Genomic DNA, 16516 nt, shown 5'->3' on the forward strand with positions numbered 1-16516 from the left:
GGGCCTTTAGTTTTGGGCCTATGTCCACCCATTCCAGAATATGCAATAGGCTCATATAGGTCTTCCGCTGGCCCTGAATTTAACCTCAATAAGTATAGATGAACTTCTCAGCAAGATCTATACTATTGATTTGGTCTTTTAAGGAACAGATATACAGGTTAATGAGTAAATTAAGCCTCTGAATTCTGTCTACTTGAAATTGCCAGATACAGTGGCTAACCTGCTATATTTTGGGGTTTTTTGCTCACTCATATGCAGTAGTCTGTATTGATTCCCCTGACCCCTCTTGGGGATTTCTCTCCAAGTGGTATATTTTGATGAGTGGAATTAGATGTAGTTACTTATTTGCTTTGACCAATATATTTTGAAAGACTTCCCTACTGCTAATAACTGTGGTGGTGTTTAATTATTGAGACATTTTATAAAAATGTGTTTTAAAAGAGAGACACATTTTATGTTCTGACTAAATAATTAAACATTATGCAAATGCCAACAATCCCAGTGTTCGGGTTATAGGAAATAATGCTTGGATGATACCCCTGTGTGTACACTGAATTTGTTTACGCTAGCAGCAGATATTAGTTTATCCTAATCTAAATGCAGGCTTAGGCAAAATGGAAGGCGTAACATTATAGGTTTAAGGCCAGATTGTAGCTAGCTTCTACATTATAGGGATGGAAAGAGGAGCTCCCCCCTTTCTTCCCTTACATCTCCTGTTTAAGAGCTGATCACATCACAGTCCACATACTCCCTTGAGGGCAGGGCAGCTCAGGAATATTCCTAGAGGCACTAACCTCTCCAAAAAGAATGGGGAAGACACAAGGTCATGCCCAGCTATCGAAGTGTGTGTACATGACAGTCTCATAGCCAGAGGTGCAGTGACCATTCGCCACAGGAGCTCGCCCCTGAGGTAGTGTGACTCCACAGTCCCCTACTCAATGCTGTGTTTTGGGGGCACAATCTGTCCCTGGATAGCTTTAAGATTGTTATGTATATAAATGGTTAAATTATGGTGTAGTAGGCAGCACCTTGAGGCCTGATGTTTGGTTAACACATTAGTGAATACACTGTACACATCTGTCTATTGCAGCAAGAGTGTCATTATGTTATTAAAAACGTGTCAAATGTTATAATTTTGTTGTAGATTTGTTTCTCTTGAGATAGGAACACAGGAATACTATTCATGATATGCGTATGCTAGCAATACAGCTTTTGAAGTTATCAAACTTGTGATCTCTGGCACTTTATCAGCCTCAGAAGCAGTTTATTAATTGCTTAGTGTACTCTGGCTGCCAGTAATACTTCTGACTTTGATTTGTGTTTATTCCTGGCCCTGTTTCCATTCATTCTAATCACCTGTGTAGTTGGTGGATGGGAGCAGCATTCATCTCCATGGTCACACAGTACTTAGGCCCAGATCCTTCAAGTTATTTAGGCACCTAACTCCTGATGATTTCAGAGAGAGTTAGATGCCTAAATATCTTTGAGGATTTGGGTTTTAGTGTCACGGGGGGAGGAGGGGCTTTAATATCAAACAGCATTTCTTTTATAGGATACAATGTTGACATGTCTCACTTAAATAGCTGTTGTCCCATTGACTACAATGGAAATTACATGTATACAGTAGGGGCAGATTTGGGCTTCTGGCTGGCATCTGGATATGGGCATCTAATGCTCCTACTGGATCTGTGGAAAAGGGAATAGCCTACTTAATTTTAATATATATATACTTAAGTGCTGACAGGTTTTGGGGTTGTTGGTTTTTGTTAACACTATTTTTTGTGTGTGTGTGTCTGACAGACACTACATAAATGTTTGAGGTTCATGATTTTTGGTGCATGTTTGTTGGTGTCTGACAGCTACAAACTATTCTAGATTTACTAATAATTAGTCCATAGGCTTCCTGTTTGTTTGAGATTTGTCTGCCTTTTGCCTAAAACCTTGGTCTAAAATCTCCTAAAATGCAGGAATCTGTACCTAGTATCCCCCTGCTCCCCCAGACTGCTTCTTGATCAGGGGAAGGAACTTAGAACTCCCCACCGTCTCCATGCTGCCTCCAGCAGTGGGAGAGGAACACTAGACTCACCCATACCCCAATGCTGCTGCTTCTAGCTAGAAAGAGAAAGTGTCAACAGTGAGTGGAGCGGAAAGAAGGGGCATCAGAGCTATGAAGTGAAGGAAGTAGGAAGGGATTCTGCTCCCCCCTGACACACTTCCATGCCCCCTATTTCTGTCCTCTCTTCAAAACATGCAGCCACAGGGATGAGACTGGGATGGGGAGATGCAAATGAGCTTGTTCAGTGCATGGAACAGGCACACAGTGCTGAGATGAGGTGAGGAGCTGGGAACAGAAATGTTTGGTGCATGGCACAGTCATACAATGGAAAGACCAGGGTGAGGAGCTGAGAAGAGGCATGGCTGGTATGTAACGCAGGCCCACAAGTGCTGAAACTTGCAGGGGGGGAACACGCACTGAGATGAATGGAGCAGTTCCCAAGTCTGAGCTATTGTTTCAGGTTGCATTAATCTCCATGGGGCATTCCCATTCAGCTGAGAACATCTCACTGAGATCAGTCGACCACTTCATGACTCTGAGCCTCCCGATGCAGACGGATGTGTAGAGCCCCTTCTCCATACACTAAGCCTTGATTTGAGCCAAGGATGCAGCATCTCTACTTTCCTTGTCACGCCCTGCCTCCAGCTGGCACATGCACTACGCACATCCTCACCCCATTCCCACCTCCGCATGCGGGGCTTAAAGTGTGCCAGGTTGCAACAGATTTCAGACCTGAGAAATAAAATTGCTAAGAAGCAAGCCGGGCTATTCCAGGGCCTACATTTTTAGTACTGGGGGCCGGGGCGGGGGGGAGAGAGGGGAGGCGGGAACCCCCTCTGATTGGCTGCTTTCTTTACTGCCCTGTTTCCTGGGGAGGAGAAGCCAATCGTGGTGCTGCAGGCAACAGGCAGAGCTCCATCCTTCTCTCCTCAATGGCAACCTCACACCATTCCCATGCAGGGCAGGGAGGGAGCAGAAAGAACCCAGCAGCTCCCCATTCCTCCTGCTCCTTCCTGCTCCCCTGGGAAGAGGGAGAAGAAAACCATGCTGCAGCCTTGGTCAGGCTTAGGAGAAGTGTGAGGGGGAGGGGTGAAGAACCCGGGAGCTGCAGGAGGAGGAGAAGTGATGTGAGGGGATTCATTTGGGAGTTGGAGGCAGAAATAATTGCTGGGCCAGGGGACTGTCAGATATGGGAGTGGTGACCCCTGATCACTTTAAGCACTGTCCCCATGACCCCTCCGTGCTTACTAGGAAAATGGAAGGGCAAGGAAGAGGGCGGAGCTGGGGGCTCAAAGCAGTGTGGGTGGGTGTGATCGGAGCAGTGCGGCTCTTGTCAGAGCAATGTCCATGTTGGAGGAAATGTGGGAGCAGTTGGGGGGAGTATAGCGAGGTCTGAGCACTGAAAGGGATTATGCGGGTGTCGGAGCAGTGCAGGGAAGAGTGGTGAGGAAAGGAGGGGATCACAGCTTTACAGTAGGGGATAGTGGGAGGGGGGTTCAGCACTGTTCCCAACATCTGCCACATTCATGCCCCTGCACTGTTTCTTCATCCTCTCCCCAGGAACTCAACCTCTAATTTACTAATGTCAGTGAAAGGAGAATCATTGCTAGTGTGTGGGTTTTTTTTTACTTACTCATTAGGAGTTTCATAAATGATGAGTCTAGTTCTGCAAAATACTCCAGAACTGCACTTTCTGTGTTCTTAGAGGTATTAGAGAAAACATGAACTATGAATAAGAGACACGCCAAATTGCAACATGAAGTTGGTTAACATTTAAATTTCGAAGCTTCTTGAAAGAAGCTAATTTCCCTATTAGCGTAAGCTTGTTTTTAAATTAAAATTATGGCTGAGCATTATTTTCAGCTTGAAGTCACATTTGGGAGTAAATCTTTGTGTTTATTTCAGAGTAGCAGTCATGTTAGTCTGTACTTGCAAAAAGAAAAGGAGTACTTGTGGCACCTTAGAGACTAACCATAAATTGGTTAGTCTCTAAGGTGTCAAAAGTACTCCTTTTCTTTTTGTGTTTGTTGATATGTCAGTGGACTGACTGAGCCGGAAATCCCAATTCTTCATTCTTATATGATTTCTCTTTGCCTGAACCCATCAAGGATTTCATCTTCAACAACAGATCCATCTATTTCTATTTTGGGTTTTGGACCTAAATCTCTCTGAGCAATAGAGACACCAAATAAAATTCAGGGTTTCCAGATTTCAGATTTATGCAATAGCAGAGACGCTATTAAAATTTTCTTCTTTTCCGCAAGGTCATATAACAAAAGACTGTATTGTAATGCATGCACCCAAGGGCCAGGATAAAGGTTGTGCAGACAATGAATTTTCTGACTTTTGATCACATCACTCTGCAACCTTTTTTCACCTTTTACATGGAATTTTTTATGGAGTTATTTATTTGTTAAATACTGTCAATAAGAGAGGCACTGCAAAAGAAACACATGAAGACATGATTGCTGCTCCTAGCCAATTAAAATCTAAAAGCAGTTTATAATACTGAAAACCAATAACTGTCTCTTGCAAACAAGCTTATTCATTAAAAACATGTATTTGTTTTGGTTTTACATCTATAAAGATGGAATGACGTGTTATTTGTATGCTCTGAAAATATACCAACAAACCATAACAAACATTCTGTACTTTTATTAGCAGTTGCAGTAGTATGATAGTGTATCAAGGCCTCAGTGGAGATAGGGATTTCATAGTCCTAGGCACCGTATGAACACATAGTGAAAGACAATCCCTGCCCTGAAAAGTTTATAGTTTAAACGGACAATGGTTTGGGTGGGAAGGAACAGAAGCACAGGGAGGTGAAGTTGCTTGCCCAAGATTACACAAGCAGGAAGCAGGTCAGTGACAGAAGTGGGAAGAGATTCCAGTTATCAGCTAGCTTCTGACTGGCTGAACCACATGAAGTTTGTTCTCTGAACCAGTTAAATGCAGTTGTCAGTCTGCTTGGGCTGCTGTTTTTCAGCTAAGCAAAACTCAAAATTAGCCTCACTCCTGCCCCTCCACCAAACCTCATGTAAAGCCAGATAGTCTTTTTCTCCCCATTCTTACCCATTTTACCATTTTTGTTCCATTGCTCTTGCTCTCTTGGAAAGCCAGTATGAAAGCAGCACAAACAAGGATCCACACCGCTGAAAGAATTAGGAGAAAGTACAGGTACCTGGCAAAGGAGCTCCAAACTTGATGAATAGTGACAACATTATGGCTCCGTTAGATAATATGAATGTAAACCAGTCATTCAGTATTACAGAAATCATTATCTACAGTAAAATCACCACAAGTCTGATGTTTCTTGTAACACTTTGACTTCTGTTTGACATCTACTTTTGATAAATGCCTTGGCAGATGCCTTGCAGCAGGAGATCTTTATTATGCTGAGATACCATTGATTGCCACTGTCTCTTTAATGACAGGTTTCAGAGTAACAGCCGTGTTAGTCTGTATTCGCAAAAAGAAAAGGAGTACTTGTGGCACCTTAGAGACTAACCAATTTATTTGAGCATGAGCTGTAGCTCACGAAAGCTCATGCTCAAATAAATTGGTTAGTCTCTAAGGTGCCACAAGTACTCCTTTTCTTTTTGTCTCTTTAATGTTGGTATAGAATAGACTGACTACCCTTGGTCTTCTTTCACCAGGCTAAAGTGGAACACTAAAGGTTTAAACTTAGGGTATGTCTACACTATGAAATTAGGTTGAATTTATAGAAGTCGGTTTTGTAGAAAGCGTTTTTATACAGTCGATTGTGTGTGTCCCCCTACAAATGCTCTAAGTGCATGTAGTCAACGGAGTGTGTCCACAGTACCGAGGTACCTGTCGACTTCCGGAGCGTTGCATTGTGAGTAGCTATCCCACAGTTCCCGCAGTCTCCACTGCCCATTTGAATTCTGGGTAGAAATCCCAATGCCTGATGGGGCTAAAACATTGTCACGGGTGGTTCTGGGTACATATCGTCGGGCCCCCCTTCCCTCCCTCCTTCCGTGAAAGCAAGGGCAGACAATCATTTTGCGCCTTTTTTCTTGAGTTACCTGTGCAGACGCCATACCACGGCAAGGATGGAGCCCGCTCAACTAACCGTCACCGTATGTCTCCTGGGTGCTGGCAGATGTGGTACTGCATTGCTACACAGCAGCAGTATATTGCCTTTTGGCAGTAGACAGTGCAGTATGACTGGTAGCCATCGTCGACGTAGTCCTGGGTGCTCTTTTAACCGACCTCGATGAAGTCAGGGGCGCCTGGGCAAACATGGGAGTGACTCAGCCAGGTCATTTCCCTTTCAAGTTTCGTCTCATGGCGATTCAGTCTTACTGGCAGTGCACTATCTTTTAATCAGCAGCCAGCAGAAGACGATGGCCAGTAGTCATACTGCACCGTCTTCCGCCGAGCATCCAGGAGATGACGACGGCTAGCAGTTGTACTGCAGTCTGCTGCCAGCAAGACGTATAAAGATAGATGAAGTGGCTCAAAACAAGAAATAGACCAGATTTGTTTTGTATTCATTTTTTCCTCCCTCCCTCCATAAAATCAACGGCCTGCTAAACCCAGTTTTGAGTTCTCTCCTTGAGGTTTTGAGTTCAATCCTTGAGGGGGCCATTCTGTTTCTTGCCAAGCCACCCCCTTTGTTGATTTTAATTCCCTGTAAGCCATGTCGTAAGTCGCCCCTCCCTCCATCAGGGCAATGGCAGACAATCGTTCTGCGCCTTTTTTCCGTGCAGATGCCATACAACGGCAAGCATGGAGCCTGCTAAGATCACTTTGGCAATTAGGAGCACATTAAACACCACATGCATTATCCTGCACTATATGCAGCACCGGAACCTGGCAAAACGAAACCGGGAGACTAGGCGACCTCAGCACGGTGACGAGAGTGATGAGGACATGGACACAGACTTCTCTCAAAGCACGGGCCCTGGCAATGTGGGCATCATGGTGCTAATGGGGCAGGTTCACGCGGTAGAATGCCGATTCTGGGCTCGGGAAACAAGCACAGACTGGTGGGATCGCATAGTGTTGCAGGTCTGGGATGATTCCCAGTGGCTGCGAAACTTTTGCATGCGTAAGGGCACTTTCATGGAACTTTGTGATTTGCTTTCCCCTGCCCTGAGGCACAAGAATACCAAGATGAGAGCAGACCTCACAGTTGAGAAGCGAGTGGCAATAGCCCCGTGGAAGTTTGCAACGCCAGACAGCTACCGGTCAGTTGGGAATCAATTTGGAGTGGGCAAATCTACTGTGGGGGCTGCTGTGATGCAAGTCGCCAACGCAATCAAAGATCTGCTGATATCAAGGGTAGTGACCCTGGGAAATGTGCAGGTCATAGTGGATGGCTTTGCTGCAATGGGATTCCCTAACTGTGGTGGGGCCATAGATGGAACCCATATTCCTATCTTGGCACCAGAGCACCAAGCCGGCGAGTACATAAACCACAAGGGGTACTTTTCAATAGTGCAGCAAGCACTGGTGGATCACAAGGGACGTTTCACCAACATCAACATCCCGGGATGGCCGGGAAAGTTACATGACGCTCGCATCTTCAGGAACTCTGGTCTGTTTCAAAAGCTGCAGGAAGGGACTTTATTCCCAGCCCAGAAAATAACCGTTGGGGATGTTGAAATGCCTATAGTTATCCTTGGGGACCCAGCCTACCCCTTAATGCCATGGCTCATGAAGCCATACACAGGCAGCCTGGACAGTAGTCAGGAGCTGTTCAACTACAGGCTGAGCAAGTGCAGAATGGTGGAAGAATGTGCATTTGGACGTTTAAAAGCGTGTTGGTGCAGTTTACTGACTCCGTTAGACCTCAGTGAAACCAATATTCACACTGTTATTACTGCTTGCTGTGCGCTCCACAATATCTATGAGAGCAAGGAGGAGACGTTTATGGAGGGGTGGGAGGTTGAGGCAAATTGCCTGGCTGCTGGTTACGCACAGCCAGACACCAGGGCGGTTAGAAGAGCACAGGAGGGCGCGGTGCGCATCAGAGAAGCTTTGAAAAACAGTTTCATGACTTGCCAGGCTACAGTGTGAAAGTTCGGTTTATTTCTCCTTGATGAAAGCCCCCGCCCCTTGGTTCACTCTACTTCCCTGTAAGCTAACCACCCTCCCCTCCTCCCTTCAATCACTGCTTGCAGAGGCAATAAAGTCATTGTTGCTTCACATTCATGCATTCTTTATTAATTCATCACACAAATAGGGGGATAACTACCAAGGTAGCCCAGGAGGGGTGGTGGAGGAGGGAAGGACAAGGCCACACAGCACTTTAAAAGTTTAAAACTTTAAAACTTATTGAATGCCAGCCTTCTGTTCCTTGGGCAATCCTCTGGGGTGAGGTGTCTGGGTGGCCAGAGGCCCCCCCTACCGCATTCTCGGGCGTCTTGGTGAGGAGGCTATGGAACTTGGGGAGGAGGGCAGTTGGTTACACAGGGGCTGTGGCGGCGGTCTGTGCTCCTGCTGTCTTTCCTGCAGCTCAACCATACGCTGGAGCATATTAGTTTGATCCTTTAGCAGCCTCAGCATTGAATCCTGCCTCCTCTCATCACGCTGCCGCCACCTGTCAGCTTCAGCCCTCTCTTCAGCCCGCCACCTCTCCTCCCGGTCATTTTGTGCTTTCCTGCACTCTGACATTGTCTGCCTCCACGCATTCATCTGTGCTATGTCAGTGTGGGAGGACAGCATGAGCTCAGAGAACATTTCATTGCGAGTGCATTTTTTTCGTCTTCTAATCTTCGCTAGCCTCTGGGAAGGAGAAGATCCTGTGATCCTTGAAACACATGCAGCTGGTGGAGGAAAAAAAAAAGGGACAGTGGTATTTAAAAAGACACACTTTATAGAACAATGGGTACACTCTTTCACAATAAACCTTGCCGTTAACATTACATACATAGCACATGTGCTTTCGTTCCAAGGTCGCATTTTGCCTCCCCCCACCGTGTGGCTAGCCCCACCCCCTCCCCATGGCTAACAGCAGGGAACATTTCTGTTCAGCTACAGGCAAACAGCCTAGCAGGAATGGGCACCTCTGAATGTCCCCTTAAGAAAAGCACCCTATTTCAACGAGGTGACCATGAATGATATGGTTCTCCTGAGGATAACACAGAGAGATAAAGAATGGATGTTGTTTGAACGCCAGCAAACATACACTGCAATGCTTTGTTCTATAATGATTCCCGAGTATGTGCTACTGGTCTGGTGTGGTAAAGTGTCCTACCATGGTGGACGGAATAAGTCTGCCCTCCCCAGAAACCTTTTGCAAAGGCTTTGGGAGTACATCCAGGAGAGCCGCGAATGCCAGGGCAAATTAATCATTAAACATGCTCGCTTTTAAACTATGTATAGTATTTTAAAAGGTACACTCACCAGAGGTCCCTTCTTCTCCTGGCAGGTCCGGGAGGCAGCCTTGGGTGGGTTCGGGGGGTACTGGCTCCAGGTCCAGGGTGAGAAACAGTTCCTTGCTGTCGGGAAAAAGCGGTTTCTCCGCTTGCTTGCTGTGAGCTATCTACAACCTCCTCCTCCTCATCTTCCTCGTCCCCAAAACCTGCTTCCGTGTTGCCTCCATCTCCATTGAAGGAGTCAAACAACACGGCTGGGGTAGCCTAAAATGGCATGCAGCTCATCATAGAAGCGGCATGTCTTGGGCTCTGACCCGGAGTGGGCATTTGCCTCTCTGGTTTTCTGGTAGGCTTGCCTCAGCTCCTTAAATTTCACGCAGCACTGCTTCGGGTCCCTGTTATGGCCTCTGTCCTTCATGCCCTGGGAGATTTTGACAAATGTTTTGGCATTTCGAAAACTGGAACATAGTTCTAATAGCACGGATTCCTCTCCCCGTACAGCGATCAGATCCCGTACCTCCCGTTCGATCCATGCTGGAGCTCTTTTGCGATTGTGGGACTCCGTCATGGTCACCTCTGCTGATGAGCTCTGCATGGTCACCTGCAGCTTGCCACGCTGGCCAAACAGGAAATTGAAATTCAAAAGTTTGCGGGCCTTTTCCTGTCTACCTGGCCAGTGCATCTGAATTGAGAGTGCTGTCCAGAGCGGTCACAATGGAGCACTCTGGGATAGCTCCCGGAGGCCAATACCGTCTAATTGCGTCCACAGTACCCCAAATTCAACCCAGCAAGGCCGATTTTAGTGCTAATCCCCTTGTCAGGGGTGGAGTAAGGAAATCGATTTTAAGAAGCCTTTAAGTCGAAAAAAGGGCTTCGTCTTGTGGACAGGTGCAGGGTTAAATCGATTTAACGCTGCTAAATTTGACCTCAACTCCTAGTGTAGACCAAGGCTTCTTCATTTTATAGTGATTTCTCTTCAAGCTCTGATTTTAAAAATGAACCTGTTTTACTGGAAGAGTTAATTTATTTCAATTACATTTTCAAATTAAAACATTGTAGACCTATGAACTATATTTCAAAACTTCAGTTGCTTATAGGAGAATACATAGGACTATCAAGAAGAAAGAAAAGATTTGTTGAGGAATTACAGGTGTGAGACACTGTTCAGTTTCCAAGTGTACTGCCACTCTTACCAGAAACAATTACTATTACGAAGCTTCTGTCAAAGAGCCCGAATTTCTTTTATTTTAGATCCACCTGCACAACTGTCCTGAGCTGTGCAATTTTCTACTTTTCAAACGGTAAAACAGGCCTGTAGATGTTTGCTTACTGTTGGATTGTGGCAGGTTGATGGTTGGTGTCCTTACTCTGAATTTTTTCTGTTCTCTATTTTGCCTTTCTTCTCATGCAACTAACCCAAGGGGGAAAAGCTGGATATTGTGGAAAGCTCTATTTTTAGTTACTCTATTGAGGGTGGAAGTTTATAGTTAAAGAGAGAATGTCGAAGTGTACCTATAGTGGCATAGCTATACCAGCAAACCTTCCTAATGAAATTTGGCCTTACTGAATGAAGACAAAGTGTCCTTATGAAACAATTGCCATGTAAAATGGCTTTTAATACAGTTTATACTGGTTTCCTAAGTGAAATAAGCTACACTGGAAAAATCACTTTTATGTGAGTATACCTGCACCTACACTAAAGCTTTTGCCAGAATAGAAATGTTGTAAAGAAAATCACACCCCTAACTGACATTACTAAACTAGCTAAAGTTTCTAGCACTGACCTGGCCTAAGCTGGACAGACGACAAGAGACTATCACACAAAAGAGTTACTGTGTGACACTTGGAGAGGGAAAAGGATTGGATATTGTTAACTAGAACCATATGGCAGGCTTACAGTCATAAGTCTGGAGGGTTGCTATCCATGCTAATTTTGATGATGCTGTTTGATTTTGATGATAGCATACAAGCATGCTTTCACAGTCTGCAAATCTTTTGGGACAGGTGCAATGAAACAATGGCAGGCTGATATCTGATGATTGAGTTAAAGGATAAAAAATGTGACAGTCAGACATACTGAGTAAATTACCATGGACCTTATTCAGCTTGTTGTAAAACACAGTATTTTGATACTGGGGAGGAACAGAGATAGCTGTCAACTGTGCTTAGTTAATTTTCATTACTTCAAAGCTGTATCTACATTTCAGGTTTTTGTGTAACAGTATGTATGTATAATAGGTTGGCAGTGTTTGTCCGAAACATCTCACACTTGTAGCAGGTTTGATTCTACTGGGAAAGGGTTAAGTGGATTGTAGCATCTCCTGCACGTACAGAAGGTGGAAGTGGCTCTTTGAGAATAAAGGATCTTGGGTGTGGGGCAAGGACTCCTGAGGAACCACTAAATGCAATTGAGGTTTGTGCTCATCTGGGTATTACCTGACTATTGGAGTGTGTTTGTAAAGTATCTGAAGGTAGAGCTGCTGCCAGCAGCAGCACTGAAGTAAGGATGGCATGGTATGGTATTGCCACCCTTACTTCTGCACTGCCTTCAGGGTTGGGTGCCCAGCCAACAGCCACCACTCTCCAGCTCTGAAGGCAGCACAGAAGTAAGGGTGGCAATACTGTGACCTCCTAGAATAACCTTGTGACCCCCCTGCAACTCCCTTTTAGGTCAGGACCCCCAATTTGAGAAACACTGGTCTCCCCCTTGTGAAATCTGTATTGTATGGGGTAAAAGCACACGAAAGACCAGATTTCACCGTCTGTGATGCATTTTTCATGGCCGCGAATTTGGTAGGGCCCTACTTATGCCAGTACAGTTGGGGGCAAGATGACAACTTTCACACAGTGCTGCAGTTACGTGTTATGGACTAGTACAACAAAAGGCTCTCAGACATTGATTTGCTGATCTTCTGGTATCCATAATGTGAAGCCATACTGTACGTAACTTCCTATCTCGGAATAAACTGTAGTGGTATAACCACTTTTGTACTAGTGTAATGGTACTCACAATAGAGGTGTTATACCACTCTAACTATAATGATACAGTTAGAGTGATACAACTTTTGGGGGACCCGGTATAAAGTGACAGAACTTTTATGTGCAGACAAGGCCTTAGCCTGCTCTTCCCTGTCTCTTAGCCTATGTTTGATTTCAAAAATCCCTCTCTAACAATAGGAATGATGCAGGGGCTATAGGGCCTACATACTTATGGTTACCATAGGTCTGGATTTCCTGGACATAGCCTCTTTTATGAGCTTCTTTTCTCTGTCCAGGTAAATTTTTGAAATAACAAGAAATGTCCCAGGTTTTTGCAGAGCAGACAAGCTGCAGCTCAGAAAGAGCCTGCATTGATGCACTTCCCCATGGGTCCCTCCCTGCAAGCCACAACTGCTGGATCCTACCAACCCACACCACAGCTCCTTGCACGGGGGAGCGCGGGCCCTACAGGGAGGCACTGTCTGAGGGCTGTTGCTACATCCTGGGCTTGCCCTAGCTACCCTACCACTGTGATAGGGAGTGACACTGCCCCCCCCCCCAGCAGTGCCCTCTTTTGGGGAACCTGAAATACTCTCACGCTATACACTAGTGTGAAGCAAAAGTGTTGTTCTTTAGCTCAAGTGGGGGAGGTTTTTCTGGTTTTGGGAGCTGAAAAAAACCCACTTCTGTAGAGACAGCAACCCCCCCCCCCTTTTTTTTTAAACGTCTCTTGAGATCCGCAATATCTGATTGCAGGAGCAGACAGGGCCCCAGTTAGCCCAGGAGCGACACCCCCACAGAGCGCCAGGCATCTGTGTGAGCACCACCCAAGAGCGAGTTTCGTCACGCCCGCCCGCCCGCACACGAACGAGAGACGCCCTGAGGCTGCCACAAGCGGAGAGAGCCCGCTGTGAACAGAGCCGGAATTGGACGGCAGTTGGGGGCAGCTGTACCCTGCTAGAGGCGGCGCACGGACCCCACCCACCTGCACGATGGTCCCACCACCCCCCAGACACTGCACCACACCAGCTCAGGCGCACGAGAGACAGCGTCCACGAGAGATATTGTCTCCAGAAGCGAGATTGACAGGAGCCTGAGCCAATGAGAGGGCGCCTCTCGGCAAGTTGGCGGTTGGCCTGCCGCGGAGGACCATTTGGCCAATGGGCAGCCAGGCGAGCTGCAGTGGGCGGGCTCTCCGAGTAGCTGGCGGATGGAGCGGCGGCCGCTGCTCGACAGGGTGGGCGGGGGCGGTGCGGGCTGAGGAGCTCGCGGGCCTTTAGGCGCCGCCTCAGCCCCTGCCGGCGAGGAAGCGCGAGCAGCGGCGGTTCACCCCCCGCGCGCGAGAGCCCAGGTGGCCCGGACCCAGGTGAGCGTGGCGGCCGGGACACGCCCCTTCCTCAGCCCGGGGCCTGGCGGAGGGCAGGTGGGGGCCTCGCTGCGGGGGCTCCGGGCTGGTACCCCTGGGCTGAGCCGCCGGCGGACCCAGCCCATCCCGTGCCGTTGCCTCGGGGGCTGGGACCCCCCCCTCCTCGGCTGTCCCTCGAGCGCCCGTCCGGCCTCAGGGGCCGCGCCCCGCTGCGTGTTGGGGGGGTCCCAAGCCGGGTCTCCCCGGCCAGTGCCCCAGCCCGGCTCCCCCGCCCTGGCGGTGGGGGGAAATGCTGGGCGCCCCGGAGCAGGGACCGTATCCTTGGAGGCTCCTCCCCGCGGGGGCTGCCCCTCCCCACGGACGGAGGCGACGGTTATTTATCGCCGCTGCCGAAGCTGCCCGGTCGGCACCCGCGCAGCCCGGGACGCGTGGGGGCGGTTGGCCGGTCCGCGAGCTCCGCTTCTCCCCCCGGCGCTGTGGGACACCAGGGTAAAGGGATGTAGCTGTAAAGAAAACTAAGGGGTGATGGTGAGAGAGAGAAGCTACATCAGTAAACGGATGCGAGCAAGACCGTTGAAGGGAGCAAGGGTAAAAATCCAGCCTTAATTTGTCTTGTGTTCTAGGAATTAGACACGGTGGTTGGTCCTGCCAAGCCTGTGTGCTGCAAAACCCCAGCACAACAGGGTGGTCTGGCCTTTGATCATCCCTGAATTGCTTTTCGTTTTTGCTAAGGTTGTTATGATGGTTACATTATTTATCAGTCTTGTGCACTCTACTAATGCTCAGTGATAAAAGTATTTATATTATTGAGCGTGGTACACGTGAGACTTTCTTCAGAGTGACTTACAGATTTTACCTTGGATCCTCACAGCCATCCGGTACTAGTGCCCTCATTTTTACAGAGGAGGAGGAAACTGTAGCAACGAGGTTTCCTGCTTGTAAGCAACAGTGATAGCCAGTGTCGACTGAGATAAGAACTAATTCGGTTTTCGTTCCCAGTCCTGTGCTTACACTCATTCTCCCAACCCTAAATACAGTAAAATGTTCTAATGAAAGGAAAGGTTTAAAAATGGCTGTAATGAGAATGTACCCATTTATTTTTCTCTTTATAAGTTTTCTTTTTGTATATTATACAAAAGAGCTTTTTAAGGTTTTGTTGTTGGGTTTTTTGCTATTGTGAATTTCATTTTCTAGGCATTTGTGCTCCAATGTGTGTTAAGGTTTCCTCAGAACCACAAGGTACTTTAGGTCCTGATCCTACAGAGACTTATGCATAGTTGGACTGCAGGTTTGGGGCTTTAACGCATATCAGGTTTTGGCACACATTTGAAACTACCTCATGTCTATAGACCAGAAGTCTGGAAGCATATAGACATTAGCCAATTGTTTGATTCAGTAAGCTAGGGAGCACCTCCTGAGAGATGTTGAGGGCTCTCAACTGCCATTGCCTTAAGCGTCTTGCAAGGTCAGGCCTTTAGTCACATCGTCCATAGTGGGGAAGCCTAGGCCATCTCTATACTGGAGAAGTTTTACAAGTTTAACTAAATACATCTAGATAAATTGGTAGAAACCATATAATATAAATATACTTCAACTGGCTGACCCCTCATTTAGATCAGCTTAGTTTGCTAAATTACTTTATGATAATCAGTAATTTAAGCAAATGGAATAGATGTTTGAGGGTTAAATGGTTAAGTACATCAACATTGGAGCATGCACTGGGTTAACTAGATCAATTTAAAATTTTAGTTAAATTGGTGCAACCTTTCTAGTATTGATAAGGTCTTAGAATGTGCAGTCTCTGATGCAGTGTAGTTCAGTTACGCCTTGCTTAACGTTGTAGTTATGTTTCTGAAAAATGCTGCTTTAAGCGAAACAATGTTAAGCGAATCCAATTTCCCCATAGGAATTAATGTAAATGGGATAGTTAGGTTCCAGGGGAATTTTTTTCACCAGACAAAAGACTTTTATTTATTTATTTTATATATATATATATATATATATATATATATATATAGTATAAGTTTTAAACAAACAGTTTAATACTGTACATAGCAATGAGGATTGTGAAGCTTGGTTGAGGTGGTGGAGTCAGAGGGTGGGATATTTCCTAGGGAATGTTTTACTGCTAAATGATGAACTAGCAACAGTCAGCTGACCCCCCAAGGGTTAACAAGTTGTTAATGTAGCCTCACACTCTACAAGGCAGCACAAATGGAGGGAGGAGACACACATGCACTGTGTGAGAGAGAGAGACGCGCATTGCCCCTTTAAGTACACTGACCCCACTATAAGTACACTGCCCTTTTATGTAGATCAGTAGGTTGAGACAGCAGCTGCTGCCAGCAAGCTCCCTCCGTCTTGAACCCTGTTGTGTCTCTTCCCCCCCGCGCTCTGTGGAGATGGGGTACTTGAGTAGGGGGCACCCTGACATTAGCACTCCTCTTTCCCCCCTGCTGTGCACAGCAAGCAGGAGGCTCCTGGAAGCAGCTCCAAGGCAGAGGGCAGGAGCAGCACACGGCAGTGGGGGGAGGGACACCTGAACTGCCTGGCAATTGATAGCCTGGTGGGTGGCTGCCGCACAGGGAACTTGGGGGGCTGCCGGTCCACCCTGGTTCCAAGCCCTCACCACCTAGCTCCAACCGGCTGCTCTTTCTGCAAGCAGTGGACAAAGCAGGCGGCTGCCAAACAATGTTATAAGGGAGCATTGTGCAACTTTAAACGAGCGTGTTCTCTAATAGATCAGTGAGGTGACAACGTTAAGTGAGG

General features: G+C 46.9%; 1 protein-coding gene and 1 long non-coding RNA gene across 6 annotated transcripts in view; one reads left to right on the forward strand and one right to left on the reverse strand.

Moving 5' to 3' along the window:
• Positions 1–8252: 8252 nt before the first annotated feature.
• LOC142072757 (uncharacterized) lies at positions 8253–13448 on the reverse strand. The gene is made up of 3 exons (XR_012669316.1): positions 13367–13448; positions 9431–9525; positions 8253–8850 (listed from the first exon to the last, which is right to left on the reverse strand). It is a non-coding gene; the product is annotated as an uncharacterized LOC142072757 (long non-coding RNA).
• Positions 13278–16516, forward strand: part of MGAT4A (alpha-1,3-mannosyl-glycoprotein 4-beta-N-acetylglucosaminyltransferase A) — a 133285-nt gene continuing 130046 nt past the window's right edge. For 2 of the 5 annotated variants that reach the window (XM_048858381.2, XM_048858362.2), the window contains exon 1: positions 13279–13747. The gene's annotated coding sequence lies outside the window, so the exon portion shown is untranslated. Of the gene's footprint in view, positions 13748–14112; positions 14336–16516 lie in introns of those variants that run through there. The other 3 variants (XM_075130644.1, XM_048858341.2, XM_048858352.2) reach the window with 3 other exon arrangements.

This window comes from Caretta caretta, chromosome 1 (genome assembly GCF_965140235.1).
Source record: "Caretta caretta isolate rCarCar2 chromosome 1, rCarCar1.hap1, whole genome shotgun sequence".
Taxonomy (NCBI): domain Eukaryota; kingdom Metazoa; phylum Chordata; order Testudines; family Cheloniidae; genus Caretta; species Caretta caretta.